General features: G+C 32.8%; 1 long non-coding RNA gene across 1 annotated transcript in view; it reads left to right on the top strand.

Moving 5' to 3' along the window:
• Window positions 1-27,182, top strand: part of LOC140323516 (uncharacterized) — a 139,146-nt gene that overhangs the window by 45,998 nt on the left and 65,966 nt on the right. The gene's annotated exons all lie outside the window — the stretch shown is intronic.

Genomic DNA, 27,182 nt, shown 5'->3' with positions numbered 1-27,182 from the left:
TGCGTCTTATGGTCCGAAAAATACGGTATATCAAAAGTAACTTAAACACAATGTTTAATGACAGTTTTGTAAAATTAAATTAGATAGAATTAAAGCATCATTTCTATGGCTATAATAAAACCAATGTGATAAAAATCACCAAAACTTGATTATTGTGAATATCACAACAGGAAATTAAGAATGTAATGCTTTTCTGGTGGACCAGCAGATATAGATAATATTTGTTTGTACTTGCAGCTTCTTTAAAGGAATAACAATTGTTGTTCTGTATTAAAGTTAAGAAAACATTTCACCATATATAAAATATACATAATATAAAGTTTAATATGCCATGTTTAATTTGTTTATGAATACATAAATATATATATATATAGTAAAGCAAAAAGCAATTATTTCTTAAGTGTTGAATTTCTTTATTTTTGCTCTACTTAGTAAATTTTGTAATCAAATGTCTCATGTTTAGAATATATTAAATAATATGCTGCCTTACTTTCATCAAAAGTTTAAATAGAGAAATCAAATATTATGCATTCAAGTTTTAAACATAAACAATTTAATTTGCCCTAGAAAATAAAAAAACATTTAACTACATCAGTACTTATAAAATAAATTGTTACTTTGCAGCATTGCTCTATTTTATATTTACATAAGGGGTTTTTTTTCATAATTTACATTGTTTTTATTACATACAAAATTGAGCATTCAATCCGCCATGTGCCCATACATAATACAACACTATAAATATATATAAATTGTTGAAAAGTAATAGTTTTAAAGAACTTTTCTTGCTGCTGCATTTCCCCACTTTGGCCTCAGAGCGCCGCTGTTTTACCAAGAAATGTACAGAACTGGTGATCCTCTAGTGTTTTACACACTGTTACACTGCAGGCTCTTCAAGAAAGGACACAGCCATTTTCTGGATCCCTTACAGACAAAATACTGAACATTTATTGTTATTATTTGGACTGAACAATTTATACTTTTTTTACACCCCTGGATTATATTTCCTAAAAACATTTTGAAGAACATTACATGCTGAAAATGCCTGAGCTAAAAGAACAGACATACAAAGGAATAAAATGGCAAGTAATATTTTTCTTCCTATTTCCTTATCTGTGTCATTCAGTCTCTGATCAGATTCAATATTCTATTGTAGAAGAAATGGGAAAAGATTCTGTTATATCAAATATTGCTGAAGATCTTGGATTAGATGTTAAACAGCTCTCATCTAGAAAACTGCAGATTGTGTCCCATGTTTCAGAAAAATATTTTTATGTGAATCTAGCTAATGGAAACCTGTATGTGAAGGACAGGATAGACAGAGAGATGTTGTGTGGATCAGCAGCTACCTGTTCACTTATATTTGATGCAATTGTTCAAAATCCCTTTTATGTTTTCAGCATCAATATAGACATTAAAGATCTAAATGATAATGCTCCAGTGTTTTTCCATGACACAATTACTGTTGAAATTATTGAATTCACATTACCAGGAGCAAGATTTGCTTTAGAGAGTGCAGAAGATCCAGATATTGGTATTAATTCTATTCAGAAATACAAGCTCAGTGAAAATCAATATTTTACTCTTTCTGAGACAAATAGAGAAGATGGAAGTATATTTCCAGAACTGATTTTAGAAAAAGCTTTGGATCGTGAGACACTTAATATTCATGAATTCATTCTTACAGCTATAGATGGAGGAAATCCTGTTAAATCTGGGACAACCTTAATTAAAATAACTATTACTGATGCCAATGACAATGTTCCTATGTTTGCACAAAATGTATATAAAGTCAGTGTCAATGAAAATGCTCCTATTAATTCCACTGTAATTATAGTGGAGGCAACAGACAAAGATGAAGGCACCAATGCACAGATCACATACTCATTTAGTAAAAGCTCAGAAAACATTCATCATACAGGTATGTTTAATATTAACTCTACCAATGGGGAAATTAAAACAAACAAAAATTTTGATTTTGAGAAGATAAAGAATTATGAATTATCTTTACAAGCCAAAGATGGAGGAGGCCTTGTCGCCCATGCCAAGGTACTAATAGAAGTGATAGATGACAATGATAATGCTCCTGAGATAACTATTACCTCATTATCTTCATCTATTCCTGAGGATTCTAAACCTGGAACAGAGATTGCTATTATAAGGGTTCATGATCAAGATTCTGGGGAAAATGGGGAAGTTGACTGTCAGATTGTAGGGAAGGTACCATTTGAATTAATTCTGTCATCAAATAGATTCTATAAGATAGTTACTACCAACGCAATGGATAGAGAAACAATTTCTAATTACAACATAACAATTGAAGCTTCTGACCGGGGATCTCCTCCACTTTCCAGTAGTAGAACCATGATATTGGAGATATCAGATATTAATGACAATCCACCAGTTTTTATGAAATCTGCTTTTGTTGCATATGTGGCAGAAAACAACTTACCAGGTGCCTCAATATACGGTGTAAAAGCTTCAGATCCTGATACTGGTGACAATTCTAAAGTAATATATTCCATTGGCAATACCAATATAGAAGATCTTCAAATATCCACATATATGTCCATTAATAGAGAAACAGGGGTTCTCTATGCTCAGAGGTCTTTTGATTATGAAGAAAACAAGGAGTTTGTTTTACAAGTTACTGCTAGAGATAATGGGTCACCACCTCTAAACACCAATGTCACATTGATTATCCGGATAATAGATCAAAATGACAATGCACCAAAAATCCTGTACCCTTCACCAGAACAAGGCTCAGCTATGTTTGAGATGGTCCCTTTCTCCTCTGAACCTGGATCTTTAATAACAAAGGTGGTTGCAGTGGATAAAGACTCTGGACATAACTCTTGGTTGTCTTATCATTTCATGCAAGTCTCTGAACCATTTTATTTTATCATCAATGAAATTACTGGAGAAATCAGGACATCACGGGTCTTTCAAGGAAAAGATATTCTGAATCATAAAGTTGTGGTGATGGTGAAAGACAATGGTGTCCCCTCTCTCTCAGCTACTACCACCCTATGTCTTGTTGTTGCAGACAGTTTTCAACAAATAGTTCCTAAAATTGACACTCATGCTAATGATAGAAATCCAGATTCAAATCTGCAGCTATACCTAGTGGTTGCCTTAGCATTGATTTCCCTTTTATTTATTGTAACTATTATAGTGTTTATCATATCAAAGTGTAAAAGTTCAAACCCCCCAACAACTTCTTTTAGTTCAAGTTTGTATCCTCCAATGGACCCAATACTCTCCATGTATAGTGATGGGACTTTAACACTCCCCTACCCATATAACTTCTGTGTGACTTTGGATTCAGCAGACAATGACTTTACATATGTTCCACCAAATCTAAATGTCCCAGTGGAAAATTTAATTGACACTGATGATTCAGGGCTCAGACCTGAGAATTGCAAAGGACTCTTGGCTGGTAATAATATTGACCAGGTAAGTCGTTTTGTGTTCAACATATAATTTACCAATGTCGTAAGGCTTTGTCGCAATTATGGGGAACTTTGAGAGACTTGATTTGAGTTCTTGCAAGTTATTATGCTGATATTATTATCACCTTATGAATTCTAAATTACATTTTAAATTACATTATATGTGTGTTATCAAGTCTGAAAAATAAAATTGTCATTGTCCTTATTAATTTTATTTTTTAATAGCATTTGTTTCCAAATTTCAATTATTACACCAAGCAGCCTCCAAGCAGGAGTGAACAAAGTCAACTTAATGGCTTCCTTTGGCAATAAAAGTTTATGATCAAACTTAATAATGCAGGCAGTGTAAGCTAGAATCTTAGAAAAACCAAATCAATATGTCTTACATAGAAAATTTAAGAATTTACTTCTGTAACACATTTTTGTTATATTAAAATATTATTTAGGCTAAACTTCCACTACGTTTAGTTCATCTCAAATAGGAATATTCCTATTATAGTTGAATATTGTATAATATAGTTAAATGTTGTACATGTATAATGCTTTCGGCTCTTTTTATGTTTTAGAAGCCCTGAAATTATTTATTTAATAGTTTTCACTAGAGGGCTTTTGGGCCTAATTTAATAAAGCTCCCCAAGTCTGGAGAAGATACACGTTCATGAGTAAACCTTTGTCTTCCAGTATGAGCATCTATTTAAACATCTATTAAAATGATTTACAATTACAGCCATCTTTTTAAAATGATAAAAGCTACTACTACTTTTTATAAAAATTATGTAGGACTTACCTTTTTCTGAAGACATTTTAAAATTTTTAATTATATATTGACAAATATTAATGTTTAAACAACGCCTATTTTTTTTACCTGTACATAATGCCAATATATGCTGCTTTGTAGCAAGGGTTCAGGTAAATATCAAATAAAAGTTTAACCTATTAAAAAATTAGGAATACTCATACTTTTCATGTGAAGCAAATAATAATCTGTTAAAAAGGCATTTTTGCATAATTTTTTGTTTCTGGTAAAATGTTATTTATCATTATTTCAATTGGCTCCTTATTGTTCCATAATTATATTATGGGTGATAACCTATGTGGTCTTTATTATGAATTTACTATTCTCTCACTTCCTACTAAGTCTACAAGACATTATGTGAAGGAAAAACTTACTTATAACAAATGGTAAAAAAAAAAAACCATAATATAACCAATAGTAATTTTATCAAAAAATTTAAAAGAAGGTTGGCTTTTAGAAAAAATTCAGCAAGATTTATTGTTATGTTTTGGATTTACTTGCTAATGTCACTTTTTATCTAATGGAAAATGTACTATACTATCTCCTTCTTGGTAGTGTTTGAATGTCTGTGTTTGAATTGCTTGGTAGTGTTTGAATGTCTGCCACGTTGGATTGCAATGAAATCAAGATTAAGTTGATTCTTGGGTGAAATGTGTGAGGAGTATATACGTTGGGACTTCTGAGTATACTGGCTAAACAATAATATTTTTTTCAAGCTTGGTTTTTCAGTGTGACTGGCTTCTTTGGATCCATGGTGCAGACTTGTGTAGACAAAAGCAATTACAGAACTTCACAATCCTAACACATGAGAGCGTTTACATGCAGACACATGAATGCACAAGCATTTTGTTTTCATATTTAACAGCATACTAAAAACAATGAAACTAGACACATTTCTCAACCCTTTAATTGAAGACAAAGCTTTCACAGAAAATAAAACTGATAATGCTTGTCCATGAAACTTTCGTGTTTGGAGTGGCAGTAATGAATTAAAACATATGGCCTGATAATTAACTCTGGTAGCAGTGTATATCTTTAATAAGCCTTCTTCAACTGCTGGAGCAGATGTCAACAAGGGGAAACATTTAGTAATATATGGTGGTACTGTCCTTTAGGAAAAGTGTTTTGACAAATATTCTGGTAGTTGAGCTTTTGCAGAAAATAGCTCCATTCCTAAACTTCAGTGAATTTTGCTCAGTTCTCTTTCACAACACTACAGACTCAACTAGGAAATATATTAAAGCACTATTTTAACTTTTTTGATACAGCTTAAACCTTTTTTTTTCAAGTGACGAGCAGGCTGTTTGCCAAAAGATTGTGTTATTTCTACCAAATTACCAATTTTCTGTAGATACTATTTTTAGTGAGGATAAAAAGGTCATCTGTTTTTGCCCCAAGTGCTACTTTAAAGTGTTTTCCACTTTTAGTATTTAAAGCTGAGCTTGAGATATATATATCTCAAGTGTCAATATTATCAAAAGTAGCAATAAGCAACTGCAAGTCTTTCAGTTCTTTATTTCAGTTAAGACAGCTTGTTTGACACAAAACAAAATATGTTCCTGCTTTGTTATGTATGATGTAAATGTTGATCTGTGTAAATGTGGAGAACAAAATAATGGGTTAAAAAACTATATTTTTAGTTCTTTTTAGTACTTTAGTTTTTTAGTTCTTTATCAGTACTTTACCGGGAGGATAAATGAACCAGTTAAATCAATATGAATCAGGGACATAAAAAATTTCAATTTATTTAGAGTACAGTACATCTAAGTCTGAATAATATGCTATTATTTATTATAATGGCAACAAAGATTTGTAGTTGTATGTAGAGTATGATAAACTTATTTAGTATGATTACCTTATTTGTCTGTTTGGTCATGTACCCTATTCCTATGTCTTGATCGATTATATCTACTAGAGGCAATAGTATGGTGGACTTATGCTTGAAGGAATATATATACAGTTCCTAAATATATAAATATATTTGTATCTATTGCAACATTACAATAGCAATGCCTTATTTAGTAACAGTATGTATGCTTTGTAATCAAATTTTGCTGGAATGTTTACAAATATCATATTGTTCCTCATATTCTACCTTCTCTATTTATTTTAAATTGTAGGCTCTTTCCCAAATTTTCCCAAATTTTGTTTTAAGTTACATTAACATTTAGTAGATTGTTAGGATTTTACACATGTATACACTATCAACACAATAATAAAATATTAAATAAAAAACTTGTATGAAATTTCCATTACTTTTTGGCATCATACCAACATTTTTAAAATAAAAGATATTTAGCTATTAACTATAAAAGAAAGGAATTCCATCAACTATTTGTGGTTTTTACTCCCAATAAACATAATTAGGTTTGAGAACTTAAAGGTTTTAAATACTAATGCCAAATGGCAGTCCTCTTACATTTCCTGTCCTGTGTCTTTATAGCACAAAGCTAAGAAAAATTGTATTTGTCTTTAGTCATTTAAGCAGAGGGGAAAAAAGAACTAAAAAACAAGAAGGCAGTTTGTTGCAGGGTCTTTGTACTGCATATATTTTTTAAGGATCTTACTACTAATCATAACATTTTTTTTTTTAAAGTATTGGTACAAGGGTCTAGTAGATATCATGAATATAAAAAAAAGTTTGAAACACACAATCATGTAAAAAAAAAAATTTACTTAAATACTTAAGTAATACTTACTTTAATAAAATTAAATAAAAAACACAGAAATCAGCTTAAACAAGAATACATAAATAAATCAAAAATACTGAAAATACAATAATTCGGTATACTATTCGGTAATTCGGTATAGTATTATATTTTTCTAAAACACCTCCCTAGTGTGGTAAATTTTAAAACAGAGTCCAACGTCACATACCTACAGACAAAACCACATAAGCATATTTTTTATTTTTTTGTATTGGATTGGATACAGGACTTTGTATTGAATCCAATACAAAATATTTGAATTTCCCGCTAGGACCCCCATCGACGGGCGCACGCACGGACATCATCAGGAATCGCTGAGGGACCCGTACGCGAACGCCGGGTATTCTAATTCTTTCCAAACTTCCATGCAAAAAGTGTTAATTTTTTTGCAAGGAAATGTATTTTAGATTGTAGGCTATAATTCATCAAATTACTCAATAATTACTTATAATTCACCAAATTACAACGAATTACCGCATAACTCACCGAAATATGTCCAAAATTTTATAAATTTATTAATAAAATTTTTTTTTATAAAACATAAAAAAAAAAAATCTTTAAAAAAAAATAGTGTATAATGTAATGTATATGTACAGTAGCTTATATAATATATATATTACAATTATATATATATTATATAAAGATTTCCTTGTTTTGGACTCAATACAGCTTTTTTGTATTGAGTTCAATACAAAAAGTGATTTGAATTTACCACCCTGCCTCCCGCCCGCACCGACGCATGCACTGGACTCGCCGGGAGAACACAGAAGAGGACGGACGTGTCCAGAGGAGCTGCGGGGACCGGGTGAGTATATTCTTACAATTGTAATCCGATTGTCATACAATGTATGACAATCGGATTACAATACAACTTTTGTTAACCACCTGAAAAAAGTACGGGTTTAACGCTTTTTGCAAGTGTTATTACCCCGAACCAAGGTCGGGTTTACCGGCCAGGTGGTTAAGCACCATAGCTCAACATACTTTTTATCTGTATCTATATAATTGTTCTTTTTATATATTGGATTCAAAATAAAAACAATATTACATAGCTTACAATATTTGTTATCTTCTTTTTGTTTTATTTTCAAAAATTATTATTTTTCTACAAATACATACTTTAAAGTTGCTTGCTAAAATACCCACAATATTGAAAATACTTCATAAAAGCTAGTTGCTTGGTTGTTTGTTATTTTTTTTTTGTAATAACAGTTACAGCGTACCTAAACCTAAAGCCTACCTAAGGGTAGACCACCCTTTAATGTAAGGTAAAAATTCTTTTTGTTTAGGCTTTAAAAAAAAAAAAGGGTGCAGCACCCTCCAATTCACAATCGCAAAACCTCATGGGATACCTACATCACGCATCTCTGGAGGCTCTTGGGTACTCCTTCTGCACATGCCCGATCAACTCCGGCATGCGCAGAAGGAGCCTTTTCGTGAAAAAAGAAATAATGAGTTTTTTTTTCAACCTATGTCACCCAATCTCGCGCCTGTGTCGGGTGATGTAGGAAGAAGAATCAGGAAGAAGAGGCGCCGCTCAGAGACAGTTACTGGGACGATGCGGGAATCGATGGAAGAGACCTCCAGACCTATCGACTGCGCTTCTGGATGGAAGGTAAGTGTATTTTTTTTGTTAGTTACTTTTGAGTTTAGTTTTTCTTTAAAATATCAGTCACATGACTAAAAATAATGAGGACTGGTAAATATTACAGCATTATAGTTTAGTAAATCAAGCCCATTGTTAAAATTTAGCTTGTGAATAAAGTTGACTGGAATTGCTGGGAAATTTACTTTTTTTTCTACTCTATTTGAAATATACACCACAGGCCATACTTGTGTATATAGGAATAAAACTACCATTCATCAAACATTTACAGCAGATAAATGTTGTTATGGCATGTATTCTAAATGCCAGTGACTGATTTACCACTCTGTTTGTTGAAATACATTTTCACTTGTTTAGAAACATATTCCTATGCAATAATGAACTAAAAAATGTGAAGAGTTGGATGAATTCTGGATTATTGTAGATGGAAGCTTATCTCCAAAATCTTTAGTTAAATGTGTTAATGACATATTGCTTCAAATAATAGGAAATAATTCAATGCCAGGATTAGTTGGTAATTGTAATTAGGTGTCGTAAAGTTATATTACTAATAATATAGTCTATATTACATTCAACCAAAACATAAATATAAACATATACATTTTGATAAATATTTTTATATCTCAGTTTTAAGATATTCTCAATGTGAAGTCATTTAAAAACATTTATATACATTTAGTATTAGGTAATTTATGGGTTTGCAGTGTTGCTCTTCTTTATAACTACAGTATTTTCTCATCATATAAAGTATGTTTATAACAAACAAAACGTGTTTGAATATGCCATGGCTTTTTGCATAATACATACTTACACAAATGTTTAAATTATAAAAATGTACTTGTTATATAAATGTTATTCCCTCAATGCTGCAATTCCACAATTTGTCCTCAGAGCGCCGCTGTATAACCAAGAAAAGCACAGAAGTGGAGATCTAGCATATTCCACATTGTTACACACTGCAGATCTGCAAGAAAAGATACAGCCATTTTTCTGGATCCTATAACCACAACACAAAATATATTCTGGTTTTTGCTTGGACAGAGAAATATAGTACACCATTTCTTCACTGGATTATATTTCACAAAAGGATTTTGGGGAAGATTTACTGTAAATGCTGAAAATGCTAACAAACAAAGGAATCAGATGGCAAGTAATATTTTCCTTCTTATTTTCCTGGCTGTGTCATTCAGTCTCTGGTCAGATTCATTATTCCATTGTAGAAGAAATGAGGAAAGACTCTGTTATAGCAAATATTGCAGAAGATCTTGGATTAGATATTAACAATCTCTCATCTAGAAAACTGCAGATTGTTTCCCATGTTTCTGAGAAATATTTTTATGTGAATCTAGGTAATGGAAATCTGTATGTGAAGGACAGAATAGACAGAGAAACACTCTGTAGGAAAGCAACTACATGCTTTCTAAAATTTGATGTCATGGTTGAAAATCCTCTCTATTTTTTCAATGTTCATATAGAAATTCAGGATATAAATGATAATGCTCCAGTGTTTTTTCCAGATACTATTAGAGTAGAAAATATTGAATTCACAAATCCAGGAGACAGATTTGCAGTACAAGGGGCAGAAGATCCAGATATTGGTATTAATTCCATACAGACATATAAGCTCAGTGATAATCATTACTTTACACTGTCTGAAACAATCAGAGACGATGGGAGTTCATTTCGAGAACTTGTATTGGAAAAATCTTTAGATCGAGAGACACAAAGTATTCATGAACTGATTCTTATAGCCTATGATGGAGGAAATCCTCTTAGGTCTGGCACAGCAATAATTAATGTAATTATTACTGATGGAAATGACAATGGCCCTGTATTTGCACAAAATGTGTATAAAGTCAGTGTCAATGAAAATGCTCCTGTTAACTCAACAGTAATTATAGTGGAGGCAACAGACAAAGATGAAGGCACCAATGCACAGATCACATATTCATTTAGTAAAAGCTCAGAAAGCATTAATCATACAGGTATGTTTAGCATCCATTGTACAAGTGGTGAAATTAAAACAAAAAAAAAATTAGATTTTGAGGAGTTAATAAAATATGAATTATCTGTACAAGCCAAAGATGGAGGAGGCCTTGTTGCCCATGCCAAGGTCCTAATAGAAGTGATAGATGACAATGATAATGCTCCTCAGATAATCGTAACCTCATTATCATCTTCTATCCCTGAGGATTCTGAACCTGGAACAGTGATTGCTGTAATAAAGGTTCATGATCAAGATTCTGGAGAAAATGGGGAAGTCGACTGTCAGATTGCAGAGAAGGTACCATTTGAGTTAATTCTGTCATCTAACAGATTTTATAAGATAGTTACTAGAAAGCCAGTAGATAGAGAAAAAATACCTAGCTACAACATAACCATTATAGCTACTGACAGAGGATCTCCTCCACTTTCTACTAGAAGATCCATCATATTGGAGATATCAGATACTAATGACAATCCACCAGTATTTATAAAATCCACTTTTGTTGCATATGTGTCAGAAAACAACTTACCTGGATCCTCAATATACAGCGTAAGAGCTTCAGATCCTGATGCTGGTGACAATGCTAAAATAATGTATTCAATTTTCAATACAAATACAGAAGATCTCTCAATGGCCACTTACCTCTCCATTAATATAGAGACTGGAGTTCTCTATGCTCAGAGGTCTTTTGATTATGAAGAAAACAAGGAATTTGTTTTACAAGTTACTGCTAAAGATAATGGGTCACCACCTCTAAGCAGCAATGCCACATTGATTATCCGAATAGTAGATAAAAATGACAATGCACCAAAAATCTTGTACCCTCCACCAGATAATGGTTTATCTATGTTTGAGATGGTCCCTTTCTCCTCTGAACCTGGATCCTTAATAACAAAGGTGGTTGCAGTGGATGAAGACTCTGGACATAACTCTTGGCTATCTTATCATTTCATGCAAGTCTCTGAACCGTTTTATTTTATCATCAATGAAATTACTGGAGAAATCAGTACATCACGGGTCTTTCAAGGAAAGGATATTCTGAATCATAAAGTTGTGGTGATGGTGAAGGACAATGGAGTCCCCTCTCTCTCAGCTACTACCACCCTAAGCCTTGTTATTGCAGACAGTTTTCAACAAGTAGTTCCTAAAATTGACAGTCACAATAAAGGTGAAAATTCTGATTCAAATCTGCAGCTATACTTAGTGGTTGCCTTAGTACTAATTTCTTTGTTATTTATTGTAACTATTATGGTGTTTATCATATCAAAGTGCAGAGCTTCAAAACCCCCAACAACTTCTTTTAGTACAAGTTTGTATCCTCCAATGGATCCCAGAGCGCTGTCCATGTATAGTGATGGGACTTTAACACTCCCTTATCCATATAACTTCTGTGTGACTTTGGATTCAGCAGACAATGACTTTATTTATGTTCCACCAAATCAAAATGTCCCTGTAGAAAATTTAATTGACACGGATGATTCAGGACTTGGAAATGAAAATGTAAATGAACCATTGGCCCCCAGCAGTTTAGAACAGGTAGGTCATCAACTCTATGTTATTTAATATGTTCATTTTCCTTCTTGTACTGTACTTTTCTGAGCTTAATAGTATTTGCAAATAAATGTGTGTCACATTTATGTATTCTGTAACAAACAATTCTGTGCCACTGTGCCATTTTTTGCTTGATTCTTTACTTTTTAATACATAATGGTCAATTTTTACCAGGTGACGTATTGTACTCATTAGGACAGACAAGGCTTTTTTATTAGAGATTGTTGTATATGGAATATTTTAAGGCTATATCAAGATCTAATACCTGACTCAACTGGGGAGGATACACTTTCATCAGTGAACCTGGGTGATCTAGCAAACCTGGAACATTTGTTACATAGAATTCCAGATTGTTTGGATCATCAAGGTTCATTAATAAAAGTTTATCCTCTCCAGAGCTTTAATATATCAGGCCAAGTAAATTAACAGTCTTGCCAGTATTGTAGCCTGATACAGTGTAGGAGGGATCTACACAAAATTCAAAAAGCTATTTATTTGAGCTAAACAATCAAGAGTTTCATGCTAGCTTGTGCAGCTCTCCTAGGAGTTATTATTTTGTCCATCATATACCTGTACTAAAGATTTAGAATGGTTAGTGTTTTTTTTTTCTGTCTATGGCATGTCTTGTGTCCTAAAACAGCCATCTATATTATACTACCTATATTATTTCTTATTTTGTATAGGAAATACATTTTCTGTTCAAAGAAATTGAAGAATTGCATTATCACTAATCAACTTTATATAGGAATAATTATGATATTGAAAATTATTGAATATATGATATTTTCTTGCCTAATTAATTACATTTTAAAATGTATATGCAGTTTTGCAGTTCACTTATATCTTCTTAAAAAAATTAGGAATCTAAGATTCGTGTCACACTTACCTCTTCCTTACTAAAACGCAGACACCCCTCTCCTGCTCATGCGGGCAGGTCTGATGCTGGGCGTGCATCTGTTTCCAAGCTTTGTCAATTCCATCTAATCCACTGAATCAAAAAAAAGCCGCCAATCAAAAAATTGCCTCTTGATCAGCCCTGGCTATTTAGCTAGCTCACAGACTGCACTCAGTGTTCGTGCAACGTGTCTCCATTGTGCCGAGCCCCTAGTTCTGTTGTGCTAGTTCCTGTTCACCTGGTGCTTAATCCAGTGTTTCCTCAGTCCACCTCCTCGTTTTCTCGTCTGTTGGTTCCCAGTCAACTTCCCTGTACTGTTCCAGTGTTCCTGTCTGTCTGTGGTTATCCCTGAGTGACATGTGCTTTTTTTGCTTCCAGTGTCTTCTGTGTTCTCTGTGTCTCCAGTGACCTCTGTGTCCTTAGTGTCTGTTTTCTGGATCCCTGGCATAAGTATAACCTACATAAGTTTAAAATTTCAAATCAATAAAATATATAAATATATAAAAAACATTTGTTGTACCAAATACAATTGACCCCAACTAACCTCAGTATAAGCCAAAAAAAGCCCCTTTATAGGGGAGCCAAAAGAGATTTTCTATATTCATAAGAAATTGTGGGGGGAGGGGTTAGTAATCCACGCGTTTCATATTAAGAACTGCTTCATCAGGATTTTTTGTACACTGTATCAGAATTTTTTGTACAAATCCATCAGTACATGTTATCATTTACTGGAGGCACCACAGTAAAAAAAAAAATATATAATTTAAATATATTTTAAAAAAGTATATAAGCAGTATTTACATACAGGTATGTATCCTAATGGAACATAATATACATATACATATAATAACAGTCTGGTCATTATTTATAAAGTAAGCAATTGTTGACATCATCAAATAAATAAATAATAATGGAGCAGTCATACAATCCAGCATGGGTAGAGTTTACTGCCCATAATAACACGTTAACAAGGTAAATTAATCCAACAAGGTAGAATAGACTTCCTGCTAGTATGCAAAATTCCAACAAAGTAGGACACAGCAGGTAGGTAAGCAGGCTTTTTGGCCATCATCAAAACAATGTAAAAATACCATGACTTGTTTTATGAACAGACACAGATAAGCTGTTTAATAATAATGAAACAGAAAAGCCTAATCCACTCAGTTGTGAGAAACACAACAGAATTTATTATGAAAATTTAACCCTCATTTTTTAGATTCATGAGGAAAGTAAAACAAACACATTTTTTAAGAAGAATCCACTAATTAAATGTAGGGCTTTTAGGTTCCTTTTAGCTCCACCACACTATGAGGCTTCTAGTTCTTCTTTTCCTTTTGTAAGAATTGCATCTTTATCTTTTGCATTTTTGCATAATAAACATTTTTGGTAAAGAATAAGATTACTTTTAACAGACACGTACATATATTTATATATAGAGAGGTATATTGTTTATAGCAGGCATAAGAATTAATAACAGTGCACTATAATGCATTGATGTCTAAACATTAATAATATTCAGATTTTGTTTTTGATTTAAAATGTGTTCTAGATTTTAAATTGGTCCTTAAAAATTGGACTGTGTGTGTAACATTGTACCCTATAAAATAGTCAAAAAAGTAAAAAATATATCTTGTAAATACATTTTTGTAAAACATGCGTAATATGGGGATAGTATGTATATCCATTTGGTTAAAACTTATTTGCATAAAAATGGCCACCAGGACAGGAAGTAAGGGGATAATGACCAAATAGTAGTATAAAAAAATACAATAAATTGTAATTGTAATGTAATTATTTACCAGTATTACATTTGGTTGAATCAGTTTGTTTTGAGATTTAAGCTTTGGAATGTTTTTTGTGTCTTTAAGTTTTTAAATTATCAAATACAAACTATTCATTTTAGGATTAGAATATTACAGAAACTATACTTGATAACATACAATTGAAATTACATTTTTTAGAAGTAAACTATATCTTGAGAAATGCAGTTCCTAACTTTGGCCTCTGAGCGCCGCTATAAGACCATAAAGAAAATATTATAGCAGTGGAGATGCTTTGGTATTATAACACATTCTGCAGATCTGGAATATAAAAGCACAACCATTTTCTGGATTCTCTTTACCCTGAATTGAACATTTTTCTTTGAATCAAAATAACTGGATTTTGTAAGAATCTCCTCCTGTCTGGGTTACAGAGGAATGGCTGAAATGAAGCATGCATGGACTTACAAAGGATTTATATGGCAAGTAATGTTTCCCTTTTTCTTTGTATGGCTGAGTCATTCAGTCTCTGGGCAAATTCATTATTCCATTGTAGAAGAAATGAGAAAAGACTCTGTTATAGCAAATATTGCAGATGATCTTGGAATAGACATTAAACAGCTCTCAGTTAGAAATCTGCAGATTGTTTCTGATGTTTCACAGAAATATTTGTTTGTCAATATAAACAATGGAAATCTCTTTATAAAAGAAAGAATAGACAGAGAAAAACTGTGTGGGTCTGCAAATGTCTGCTTTCTCACATTTGACATCATGGTTGAAAATCCATTATATTTCTTCAGTGTGAATATAGAAATTAAGGATTTAAATGATAACAGCCCAATGTTTTTTCGTGACACTATATTTCTTGAAATTATTGAACATACATCACCTGGGGTAAGATTTGCTTTACAAACTGCAGAAGATGCAGATATTGGTATTAATTCAGTGCAAGCATACAAGCTCAGTGATAATCTGCATTTTACACTGAGTGAGAAGACCAGACCCGATGGAAGTAAATTTCCAGAACTTGTTTTAGAGAAACCTTTGGACAGGGAGATGCAAAATATTCATGAATTGGTTCTGTATGCTCTGGATGGAGGAAACCCTGTTAGAACTGGCACAGCCCTGATTAAAGTAATTATTACAGATTCCAATGATAATGCTCCAATATTCTCTCAAGAACTGTATAAAGTCAGTATCAATGAAAATGTCCCAATTAACTCAACCATAATTACAGTGGAGGCAACAGACAAAGATGAAGGCACCAATGCACAGATTTTTTATTCATTTAGTAAAACCTCGGAGAGTATTCATCATACAGGTATGTTTAGTATCAATGCTACAAATGGAGCCATTACAACAAACAAAGAAATTGATTTTGAGAAGATAAAGACTTTTGAACTATCCGTACAAGCCAAAGATGGTGGAGGCCTTGTTGCTCATTCCAAAGTATTAATAGAAGTATTAGATGATAATGATAATGCTCCTGAGATATCAATCACTTCATTATCATCTCCTATTGCTGAAGATTCAGCAACTGGAACAGTGATTGCTGTCATAAGAATGCGTGACCGAGACTCTGGGGAAAACGGGGAAGTAGACTGTCAGATTGAAGAGCAGATTCCATTTGAGTTAATCCTATCATCTAACAGATTCTACAAAATAGTTACCAGAAGTGCCATGGACAGAGAAAAAGTATCTCAATATAATATTACGATTGTAGCTACAGACAGAGGATCTCCTACACTTTCTACTAGAAGAACCATCACACTGGAGATATCAGATATTAATGACAATCCACCACTGTTTATGAAGTCTACGTATGTGGCCTATATACCAGAGAACAACTTACCTGGAACCTCAATTTACAGTGTTCAAGCTTCTGATCCTGATGATGGAGACAATGCTAAAATTGTCTTTGCAATTCTTAACACAAATACAGAAGATAAACAAGTGTCTACTTATCTCTCTATCAATAGAGAGACTGGAGTTCTCTATGCTCAAAGGTCGTTTGATTATGAGCAGCACAAAGAATTTTTAATACAGGTAACAGCTACCGATTCAGGGTCTCCATCTCTCAGCAGCAATGCTACATTACTTATTCGAATAGTAGACAAAAATGACAATGCACCAAAAATTTTGTACCCATCATCAGAAAATAACTTAGACGTGTTTGAGATGGTCCCTTTTACATCAGAGCAAGGCTCATTGATAACAAAGGTAGTTGCAGTGGATGAAGATTCTGGACATAATGCTTGGCTGTCTTATCATTTTATGCAAGTCTCAGAACCAGTATACTTCATAATTAATGAACATAATGGAGAAATCAGAACATCTCGTGTTTTTCAGGAAAAGGATGTACTTAATCACAATGTAGTTGTCATAGTGAAAGACAATGGAATCCCATGTCTCTCAGCCACTGCTACCCTAAGTCTAATCATTGCTGATGATTTTCAGCAGGTTGTTCCCAGAATTACCAATGAAATTAAAGATGACACTTCCCATTCAAATCTCCAGCTGTACTTAGTTGTCGCTTTATCCCTGATTTCCGTGTTATTTATTATAACTGTAATGGTGTTCCTCATATCAAAGTGCAAGGATTCAAAGTCTCCACCAACCTTGGGATCTTTAAACACCAGTTTGTATCCTCCTGTTGATCCCAGAGCTCTCTCAATGTATAGTGATGGAACATTATCACTTCCCTACCCATATAACTTCTGTGTGGCTTGGGATTCTATAGATGGTGACTTTACGTATGTGCCACAAAATCAAAATGTTCCTGTTGAAAACCTAATCGATACTGATAATTCAGGCCTTGGGAGTGAAAATTTGAAAGAACAATTGGCTAATAAAAATTTGAACCAGGTAAGGTTTTTCTGTACTACATATACTATTTTTATACTGAAAAATATTTTCCATATTTTGAATTATTGTGAGGAGATATGTGATACACTCTTCTCCCACTTCCTTAAATTGTATATTCTGATAATATTATCACACTATGCCTTTCAGTTAATTGAATCAATGTTTATTGTTTTATGTCAAATGGTCTTAATCATGTGTACCTTTCAATGTGTTTTATATAGTTTTGTAACTGACAATAATTTCAGAAACTTTTATTTTATTATAATTTTCCTGCATGTATGGGCCTGCCACTATTTCCTATCCGTTTTAATGTGTTCTATCTACAAACATATATCAATACGATAAGGTTCTGATGTTTTTCATCTTATTCCTATTAGGTAAACATTTGCATGGGTCATACCACATACCTACCAAGCTCAATAGTTCTTGACATTATTCACTGCAAATTCTCCATCACATCACATATACAGCCCCTTGCAAAGACTTTCCTAACAACATCTATTAAACATCTTCTCTCTTCACTTCTGATACCACCTTATAGCAGCCTATTAACTGTTCTTTTGCCCGGACAAATAATTCCTTTTCATTAAAAATATTAATAAATTATGTGTCGAACTACCATTAGATACTGACATTTAAACGGTAAATGAATTTTCAGAGAACCCTTTATGAAACTTCAACTCTTAATTGCTCAATAATTAAAACTGATATTGACTAATATGATTCTTAGAAGGTTTAGGTTGGGTCAGAGATAATTTAAATCCAGACACGGCAATATTTTTTTTTTATTTCATAAATGTAATAGTTGTGATGACAAATGTGTTGTACTTATCCACTTCATTAACTCTGATGCTGTGTACCAATACTCTGATGCTTTATACCAATAACCAATATTGGTTTACAATTGTGTGTGCATTAAAATACAAAATGGTAACTCACCATATAGTTTTAACATCCCACATCTTAACTCTTAATTCTATATCTCACCTTACCTATGCCTGTTATTTATTTATTTATTTTTTTGTGCTTTTACAATGGTTTTTATTGAGCTTTTAACGTTACAAGATATTAAAATAATACACAATATAAATTGATACAATTTATATTACAGTATTAAAAGAAATATAAAGGTATCAAGAATATAGCAAACAAATTTTTAAAATGTTACTGAAAAACACTTTATCCTTGTAACTACCTCCCACTTAATGTTGCAGAATTTTGGCCTTGTTCCACCTTTACTTTTTAACAATATAATTATAGCATAGTTGGCTACAAAGAAAACCATTCCTAACATTCTATGTAGCCAAAAACATTAAGGATGTTGTTCTTTCCAAAAGATATAAGGTATGTATACATATTTTTGAATGTGCCTTTCAATCAATTAAATATGAGAGCTAATGTTATTAAATTATTGAGAGCTTCAAATATTAGTTATTTTGAAAAAGTTAAAATCTGGATTTGTATAAATGTCAGTCTATGTAGGACACTGTGTTGTCATCTTAAAACAGGATATTTTCAGCGCTTTCTGGTAAATCAAAAAATATTTACACTTCAAGATTCATTTTAGGGACCGAACATTGTGAAATTTGCATGTACTGCTGCAAAATGTGTTAATTTTCTTTTGTTTTTTTTCTGTCCAATCACCTAAGGTTTGGAATGTAAAAACTAATTTACTTACTTAAGTATGTATCAATCGTTTCTGAGATTAATTGTTGTAATATATTTTAGTTAAAGAAATGTTTCATAATTTACATTAACATTTTTGTAGCATACAACATTAAAAATTCAGTATACCATTTATTTATGAAGTAAATATAATATACTATATATACAGTAATGAGATGATTAATGCTAACCTGATTAAAAGGATTTATTTATTAAATGTTGCAGTTCCTTAGTTTAGATTTATTTTTGCTAGTAAGTTCTGCAATCAAATGTCTTATACTTTAAAATATCCTTCCTTATTATTATCAAACACTTAAAAGGAAAAATCATATGGTGCACAGAGTACAAAGTTTTGAAGATAAATATTTAATTTCCCCTTAAAACAAATTCTGTTTCATGTCTATACCAAATAATAAAAAAAAAAATATACATATATATATATATATATATATATATATATACAAAATAAATTTAACATTACAATTTACAGTATGTTTATAATTATGGAATGTGTTTATACATAACGCAACACTAGAAATAATATTATTTTTTATTACTATTTAAAGTAATAGTTTTAAAGAACTTTTCTTGCTGTTGCTATTCCCCACTTTGGCCTCAGAGCGCCGCTGTTTTACCAAGAAATGTACAGAACTGGTGATCCTCTAGTGTTTTACACATTGTTACACTGCAAGCTCTTCAAGAAAGGACACAGCCATTTTCTGGATCCCTTACAGACAAAATACTAAACATTTATTGTTGTTTTTTGAACTGAACAAGATTATACTTTCTTTTTACACCCCTGGATTATATTTCCTAAAGTAATTTTGAAGATTACATGCTGAAAATGCCTGAGCTAAAACAACAGACATACAAAGGAATGAAATGGCAAGTAATATTTTTCTTACTATTTCCCTATCTGTGTCATTCAGTCTCTGGTCAGATTCATTATTCCATTGTAGAAGAAATGAGAAAAGATTCTGTTATTTCAAATATTGCTGAAGATCTTGGATTAGATGTTAAACAGCTCTCATCTAGAAAACTGCAGATTGTATCCCCAGTTTCAGAAAAATATTTTTATGTGAATCTAGGTAATGGAAACCTGTATGTGAAGGACAGGATAGACAGAGAGATGTTGTGTGGATCAGCAGCTACCTGTTCACTTTTATTTGATTCACTTGTACAAAATCCCTTTTATGATTTCATAATCAATATAGAGATTGATGAAGTAAATGATAATGCTCCAGTGTTTTTGCATGACAGAATTACTGTTGAAATTCTTGAATTTACATTACCAGGAGCGAGATTTGCTTTAGACAGTGCAGAAGATCCAGATATGGGTATTAATAGGATTCAGATATACAAGCTCAGTGAAAATCAATATTTTACACTTTCCGAGACAAATAGAGAAGATGGAAGTATATTTCCAGAACTCCTAGTAGAAAAACCTTTTGATCGAGAGCCACTTAATATTCATGAAGTTATTCTTACAGCTATTGATGGAGGAAATCCAGTTATATCTGGAACACCCATAATAAAAATAAATATTCCTGATGCCAATGACAATGTTCCTATGTTTTCACAAAATGTGTATAAAGTCAGTGTCAATGAAAATGCTCCTATTAATTCCACGGTAATTATAGTGGAGGCAACAGACAAAGATGAAGGCACCAATGCACAGATCACATACTCATTTAGTAAAAGCTCAGAAAACATTCATCATACAGGTATGTTTAGCATCAACTCTACAAATGGAGAAATTAAAACAAATAAAGATTTTGATTTTGAAAAGATTAAGAATTATGAATTATCTGTACAAGCCAAAGATGGTGGAGGCCTTGTCGCCCATGCCAAGGTACTAATAGAAGTGATAGATGAGAATGATAATGCTCCTCAGATAATCATAACCTCATTATCCTCATCTATTCCTGAAGATTCTGAACCTGGAACACTGATTGCTATACTAAGGGCTCATGATCAAGATTCTGGAGAAAATGGGGAAGTTGACTGTCAGATTGTAGAGAAGGTACCATTTGAGTTAATTCTGTCTTCAAATAGATTCTATAAAATAGTTACTACAAAATCTATGGACAGAGAAAAAGTTTCTAAGTACAATATAACTGTTGTAGCTACTGACAGAGGATCTCCTCCACTTTCCAGTAGACGATCCATCATACTGAAGATATCAGATACTAATGACAATCCTCCAGTGTTTATGAAATCCACTTTTGTTGCATATGTGTCAGAAAACAACTTACCTGGAGCCTCAATATACAATGTGAGTGCTTTAGATCCTGATGCTGGTGATAATGCTAAAATAATGTATTCAATTTTCAATACAAAATCCAAAGACCTGCCAATATTGAGTTATATGTCCATTAATATGGAGACTGGAGTTCTCTATGCTCAGAGGTCTTTTGATTATGAAGAAAACAAAGAGTTTGTATTACAAGTTACTGCTACAGATAATGGGTCACCACCTCTAAGCAGCAATGCCACATTGATTATCCGAATAGTGGATAAAAATGACAATGCACCAAAAATCCTGTACCCTTCATCAGAAAATGGTTTATCTATGTTTGAGATGGTCCCTTTTTCCTCTGAACCTGGATCTATAATAACAAAAGTGGTTGCAGTGGATGAAGACTCTGGACATAACTCTTGGCTGTCTTATCATTTCATGCAAGTCTCTGAACCGTTTTATTTTATCATCAATGAAATTACTGGAGAAATCAGGACATCACGGGTCTTTCAAGGAAAGGATATCCTAAATCATAAAGTTGTGGTGATGGTTAACGACAATGGACTCCCAACTCTCTCAGCTACTACCACCCTAAGTCTTGTTATTGCAGACAGTTTTCAACAGGTAGTTCCTAAAATTGATGTTCATGCTAATGATGGAAATCCTGATTCAAATCTGCAGCTATACTTAGTGGTTGCCTTAGCACTAATTTCCTTGTTATTTATTGTAACTATTATGGTGTTCATCATATCAAAGTGCAGAGCTTCAAAAGCCCCAACAACTTCTTTTAGTACAAGTTTGTATCCTCCAATGGATCCCAGAGTGCTGTCCATGTATAGTGATGGGACTTTAACACTCCCCTACCCATATAACTTCTGTGTGACTCTAGATTCAACAGACAATGAATTTGCTTATGTTCCACCAAATCAAAATGTCCCTGTAGAAAATTTAATTGACACAGATGAATCGGGACTTGGCAGTGAAATTAGCAAAGAACCATTGGCAAATCAGAATATTGAGCAGGTGAGTCATCCATCTATTTAAATAAACAGGATATTTTATCTAAATCAATTAGTAGTTTGGCTTTCTGAGTTTGTTATGCTCCAACTCTTCAATGCCATTACCACATCAGGTACCACTTGTTACTTTTTACCTTCCATTGTATGTTTTAAATTGACTTTGTACTATTAGCTAATTGTTGTTCCTTTCCCTACCAAATTAATTACTGTGCAGTACAGTTGATTTTACTTATTTATACAGGAATGGCTATTTTAATAAAAGGATTCCAAATTGTCTGCCTTAGCAAAGTGATCATGGTGATTTTAATAATTTCTAATGTATATCTATGTCTTGAGTCAGCTTGAATTGCTGGGACAATATGAATGGTTGTGGTAGAAGTGGTAATATTTCATCGTAGATATTTCAACGAGATTAAAATGATCACCGTTTTGACTTTAGGACAGGCGGGGGCAAACTCAAATACACAGAGGGCCAAATTTCAAAACTTAGGCAAAGTCGCGGGCCAACCTTGAAATTTATTGAACAAATTGAGGAAAATTTTCCTTCTCATTAGATATGAAACCTTTTCTAGTGGAAACAAAGAGGTTTTGCTTCACATTACATCTGGAACAAACTTATAATAGAAAAAGAGGCATAAAGAATTTTTTTTAAATGTTATTTGCCTTTTTTCCTTATTTGTAGCCTTCTGAGTTAAATTTCAATGGTAACCTTTTTTCACAGGCTAACAATAATAATAACAACATTCTTCCATGAAAATCCAACCATTCAAGTTCATGCCTTGGATTAGCAAGGAAAAGTGCAGCTGAGGGGGAGTGCTAGAAATCCTGGACACGGCCAATGCGGAGCTAAATCTCATGAGTGGCCTGTCGTTGAAACTCCCTCTTCATTGAAATAGCCCTGCTACTAAAATTCCCGGCATTATTTGTGTTTATAAAACAGTCCAATGTGGGGCCACGCATAGAGCCCCCTGGTCTATAGACGCAAGTGATGCCGGGAATTGTAGTAGCAGCATAATTTCAATGCAGATTCCTTTGGGGGCCAAAAAAAAGGACGTTGGGGGCCAGATTTGTCCCGCGGGCCAGAGTTTGACACCCCTGCATTAGGACATTGATTGCAGCTCATTGCTGTTTACTTGCTAAAGATTTGATAGTATTTTTTATTATTTAATTATATTACTTAAAGTATTACATATTTTGAAAGGTTTCTATATGGTTTTCAAGCATCCCTTGATAAGGCAATAATTAAATCCTCACAAAGAAGACATTAATCAATTTTACATTTGCTGTAGACAATTATTTGTTTTTCCTAGCTATTTATTATTCATAATTCATTTAAAGTTTTGCTGCTGTTCTTTTAGACTGTAAAATATTATTTTAGACATTGATGGGTTTTTCTTTTGCAAATTTTGGTGAAACAGAGTAAAATTTATCATTTATGTTTTCCATTTAATGCAAGTCACAATCGTTTCATAGTTCTTGGCAATTTTTATATGTTCATTAGCTTTTATGCCTAATAGTATTTTAGTTATATAATTTTTTTTTTTAGCAATCATTAGTTTAATACAATTGCATATTAGTATTTAATGCAGTCAATTACCAAATCAACTTTTTTCTCAGTTGTGTGTTTGTTGTGTGTCAATAAAGCTTCAATGACCTGAATGATTATGCCAGAATGTATTGTGAAAACCTGTACGTTCTTAAGTTTTCTTGACACTTATTTTTTTGGTTTTTACATCATTAACTAAGTTAGTCTTACCTGTTCTTCAAATTTTCATGTTCTATTCCATGTTTAATGCCTAGAAGACAACCGTAGAATAGAAAGAAATTCTAGGGTAAATATTTGTTGCTTGATCATAGTATTTCGTTATGCTTTATTATAGAGAAATATTAATAATGGAATTATCTAAACACTGTATTTATTACTCAGAATTGTTCAATGGCCATCATGGTATATATAACAATATATTCGTATATTTGTCTATACTTGTTTTGTTTCTACCTAAATTAGAAGGATTTTTTTTTCCAAATTTCATTTGGAAATGATAGGTGTAGCACTTTTGAATATGTAGCCCAAATAATGCAATCATTCTGCATGCAACGTATCACAAATGAAATATATATAAATAAATATATTTACAGTTTGTGAAATAAATTTGGTAAGAGTTGACAAATTGGAATTTCATACCCAATATATTTAAAGTAACAATGAGTAGCATACAATTATAAATAACAAAACTGTATTAGTGGGACAGATGCTTATTGAAGTTTAATTTGCTGCAATCAGTTGTTTATAGGTAAACCCAAAATACATTTTTGTTACTTCAATACTGTTAAAAAGAGAACATACAGTTAGTTTACAATTGTGGTTAATAAATGTCATCAATGCCCTATTTTCAAATACAATATATGACATAAGTTTAAAATATTATAAACATTTTCTCAAAGGTAAAACAAGGTTAACTGTCAAGGTTATCTCAATACTTTATCAAATATATTTTTACTCTCACCCATAAAGCTGTTGAAGTTTTTTCAACATATATGAAACATTTATTGTGGGATGCAGTATGCAGCATACAGAACACTGGAAATTACATTACATTTACAGGAAAATATTTCCTTAGTACTGCAGTTCCACAGTTTAGCCTCAGAGCGCCGCTGTTTGACCAGAAAACATACAGAGCTGGGGATCCATTAGTTTCTGTACTGAATCACACTACAGGTCTGCAAGAAAGGGCACAGATTTCTTCTGGATTCCTTCTGGACAAAATTAGAAAATATTTTCTGGTATTTTCTTGGACTGGACAATTTAAAAACCTAACTGGATTATATTTCCTTATAATATATATGAGAAGATTTAATTGCTGTGAATGCCTGACATGGAGGGAAATTTACACAGAAACAAAGGACTCAGATGGCAAGTACCATTTTTCTTCTTATTTTCCTGGCTGTATCATTCAGTCTCTGGTCAGATTCATTATTCTATTGTAGAAGAAATGAGGAAAGACTCTGTGATAGCAAATATTGCAGAAGACCTTGGATTAGATATTACCAGTCTCTCATCTAGAAAACTGCAGATTGTATCCCAGGTTTCAGAGAAATATTTTTATGTTAATCTAGGTAATGGAAATCTGTATGTGAAGGACAGGATAGACAGAGAGACCCTGTGTGGATCAGCCCCTACCTGCTCTCTAATTTTAGATGCAATGGCTGAAAATCCTCTCTATTTTTTCAATATCAAAATAGAAATTCAGGACATTAATGATAATGCTCCAGTTTTTATTCATGACATTATTACTGTAGAAATCATTGAATTTACATAACCATGAGCCAGATTTGCTTTACAAAGTGCAGAAGATCCAGATATTGGTATTAATGGCATACAGACATACAAGCTCAGTGATAACCAATATTTTTCACTCTCTGAGACAACCAAAGAAGATGGGAGTTCATTTCCAGAACTTGTATTTGAAAAACCTTTAGATCGAGAGACACAAACTATTCATGAATTAATTCTAATGGCATTCGATGGAGGTAATCCAGTTAGATCTGGTACAGCCCTAATGAAAATAATTATTGGTGATGGCAATGACAATCTTCCTAAATTTACACAAAATGTGTATAAAGTCAGTGTCAATGAAAAACGTGCTATTAACTCAACTGTTATTCTAGTGGAGGCAACAGACAATGATGAAGGCACCAATGCACAGATCCCATACTCATTTAGTAAAAGCTCAGAAAACATTCATCATACAGGTATGTTTACGATAAACTCTACAAATGGAGAAGTTAAAACAAACAGAGCTTTTGATTTTGATAAGATAAAAAACTTTGAACTGTCTGTACAAGCCAAAGATGGAGGAGGCCTTTTAGCCCATGCCAAGGTGCTAATAGAAGTGATAGATGACAATGATAATGCTCCTGAGATAATCGTAACCTCATTAACATCATCTATTCCGGAGGATTCAGAACCTGGAACAGTGATTGCTGTAATAAGGGTTCATGATCAAGATTCTGGTGAAAATGGCGAAGTCGACTGTCAGATTGGAGAAAATGTACCATTTGAGTTAATTCCGTCATCTAACAGATTCTATAAGATAGTTACTACAAAACCTATGGACAGAGAAAAAATATTGAAATACAACATAACTGTTGTAGCTACTGACAGAGGATCTCCTCCACTTTCCAGTAGAAGATCTATCATATTGGAGATATCTGATACTAATGACAATCCTCCAGTGTTTTTGAAAATAACCTATGTACCTTATGTGTCAGAAAACAACTTACCTGGAGCCTCAATATACAGTGTAAAAGCTTCCGATCCTGATGCGGGTCACAATGCTAAAATAATATATTCAATTTATAATGCAAAAGCAGAAGATCTACCATTATCTACATATTTGTCCATTAATATGGAGACTGGAGTTCTCTATGCTCAGAGGTCTTTTGATTATGAATAAAACAATGAGTTTGTAGTACAAGTTACTGCTAGAGATAATGGGTCACCACCTCTAAGCAGCAATGCCACATTCATTATCCGTATATTAGATCAAAATGACAATGCACCAAAAATCCTGTACCCTCCACCAGAACAAGGCTTATCTATGTTTGAGATGGTCCCTTTCTCTTCTGAACCTGGATC

The sequence above is a fragment of the Pyxicephalus adspersus genome, chromosome 2 (assembly GCF_032062135.1).
Source record: "Pyxicephalus adspersus chromosome 2, UCB_Pads_2.0, whole genome shotgun sequence".
Lineage (NCBI taxonomy): Eukaryota > Metazoa > Chordata > Amphibia > Anura > Pyxicephalidae > Pyxicephalus > Pyxicephalus adspersus.
Note: the sequence above shows the minus strand (reverse complement) of the source record. Positions and strands in the feature narration are given on the sequence as shown.